The sequence below is a fragment of the Etheostoma spectabile genome, chromosome 10 (assembly GCF_008692095.1).
Source record: "Etheostoma spectabile isolate EspeVRDwgs_2016 chromosome 10, UIUC_Espe_1.0, whole genome shotgun sequence".
NCBI lineage: Eukaryota > Metazoa > Chordata > Actinopteri > Perciformes > Percidae > Etheostoma > Etheostoma spectabile.
The window spans coordinates 15897431-15900169 of NC_045742.1; the positions used below are offsets into that span (position 1 = coordinate 15897431).

Here is a 2739-nt window from a genome sequence, read left to right on the forward strand (position 1 = left end):
ACTGCCATTTCTTAATTACATTCCGAACAGAGGATATTGGCATCTCAAAACACTTTGCTATCTTCTTATAGCCTTCTCCTGCTTTGTGAGCGTCAACTAGTTTTCAGTTTCAGTTTTTTAGACAACTGCTTAGAAGAACCCATGGTGATGATTGTTGGGGCGAGGTCAGATGAGTCTGGGCATTTAAAACCTCAAGATTGACATCACCTGGTCTTTCCAGACGATGATTGAGAACAATCCATGATGCTGTCAGGTCTCAGCTTTCCAAAGGGGGCGGTGCATGCTATAAACTCTGTAGGGTGCCCAAACTTTTGCAGAAACCATTTTTGGGTTTTGGGTTATTTTAAAGTGTAAATGATGGAAATGAAATCCAACTTTTTGTGAAATATTATACGAATATCTAATCTGTCATTTGATGTCCTTTTGGAGATTTTTCCATCTTTTCTTGGCTTCTTTATGTACATTAATACAATTTTTTATTTTGGGGTGCCCAAACTTTCACTGTACACACACACACACACACACAAATCCAGTTAATCTATATGGTACGCATGTGTATAGTTTCATTCGTTAAAACAAGATGGGCTGCAGTGTCAGTTGGTTTATTTAAATTCTTGGTGCATTGGTACACATACATGTTGATTATTATATTAATACAGGACAGTTTCAATATACCAAACATGGTATTTAATTATTATATGCACTTTAATATAACCTATACATAGAGTGCATTTTAGGTTTTCATTTGCTATATTCATGTTGTGCTGCTTTGTGTTCAAAGCAATTCTAGATTGTAATATAGATATTGTAAAAAGGCTTTACTCTAATACAAAAACTGTAACCACTACAATAGACAAAAAGGCAAGAGAAGGGTAGCATGCCATTATCAAGAACTAATGTAGAAAATCAGTAATAATAAAGGCTAAAGAGAATGTCAAGGAGACACAAGGGAGAGAGAACAGAGACTGATTAGTAACAGTAAAGGAGACTTTGAGGATGAAAGTCATCCTGAAAAGATCAACTTTCTGCAGCCAACTAGTAATGTCCATCATTTCTTAGTGAGACTCTGTCTCTTTGTGTATTTCTCTGTAAGTAAATGGGTTTTCATACACATGCGCATTACCCCTGTGTGTGTGATGCTTAAAGCCACAGAGCCATCCATTAGCACATCATTTCCAGCAACATGTGACAATCCACAGTGGTGAGCAGGGATCAGGCGTATGGTGTTGTGTGTTAATGGAGTTTTGAATGGATGGATTCATACAAGAGATTAATAATCTATGGTTAAGGGCTCAGAGCTCTACCACTGGATGTTTAATCCTAATCCAGGAGCTAAAACCTTCGTCGTGTTGCAACACTGAGTGCGTGGCTACCACATCGATACTTCTACATCATGTTGAACACAATCTACCCTTGCATATCTTTCTAGAACTTAAACTAGCTCCACATGTTATCAGTAACTTTTATATATGTAAGTTTAGGGTGGCTATATACAGCTCCAGTTTTAAACTTTTGAGGTAACTTGACGGTATCACAACCTGTCTACCATTTTAACATTGTCCGTGAATGAACAGCAGCACTTCCTGTATAATACCTTAACACATGAATGCTGGCATCAACAGTGGAATTAACATAAACTTTGTGGTTAAAGAGCATAGATTCTGGGGAACTGGTAAGTATTGCTGATTATGGAAAAAATAAGTAGCAAGCAGACTGAAAGATTCTGCAAGATGGAAAGAGAATAAATGAAAGAGACAAAGGAAGACATAGAGAGAGATGAGGTATTGCATTGAAATCAAGCAGATATTATTACTAAAATATAAATAAATGAATTGGAGGGTGTATGTACTGTGTTTTGCTGCACCTGAATATGGAGCTGTTGAGTCTTTTATATGAAGTATAACTAGGAAAAATGTACACTGCAAATTATGTGCAATTTACTCATCTGTCTATACAGCTGCGTGACGCCTTGGTTGACACAAAAATCATGTTTCTATTTCAAGGTCACTAAATTGTCCAATCTCGTCTCTTTTGGATATTGTGTTTTGTCTTGACACACTAAAGCTGCTTATCACTGGTGCAGTGAATGTGTTATACAAGGCCTACAAGCAGCTAGCTGGTACTTTAATCCCATGCACAAAGACACATGAGCAAGCTTATTCTCCTGTCAACAGTCAAACATGACTTGCCATGACATCCTGTTAAAAAAACAGATAAGGGTTGTCAGTGTTAGGTTTTTAGTAGCTATTTGAAGTATACATAAAGTGAAAACCATCTACTGTATCTAACTAGCGCTATTGTTTACATTGCCATTGTTTCGGCCACATATTCTTTAAAAGAAAGTTAACTTTAAAAGACTGAAACTTTCTCACCTTGTTGGCAGATATTAGTGAATTGTTTGAGGGGAAGTAAGAGAAAAAACAGACAATATCTAGACTCAGTACTAAATTACATGACTTGTGCAGCTTTATATAGGCCTTTATCTTTTCACAACTGTGACAGTGTAGACAGGACACACTGTCCCACCATGAGAAAGCAACATTGTCAATGAAAGACATAAAGGCCTCCTGTCAAGGCTTTACGTGTAATCTATTCTCTTCATCTCGCCATTCAGTCACTGTCATTAAAGTCATTTCTCCCCTCCTCCTTCCAAACAAGATGACCACTGACTAGATTTGTAAATGGATGGAGATGTGAGAAAAGTGGACGATGGCAGGTTTGACACACACACACACACAC

General features: G+C 37.3%; 1 protein-coding gene across 1 annotated transcript in view; it reads right to left on the minus strand.

The window, feature by feature from the left end:
• LOC116696326 (neuronal acetylcholine receptor subunit alpha-7) overlaps window positions 1-2739 on the minus strand; it is a 34940-nt gene that overhangs the window by 31077 nt on the left and 1124 nt on the right. The window lies entirely within an intron of this gene.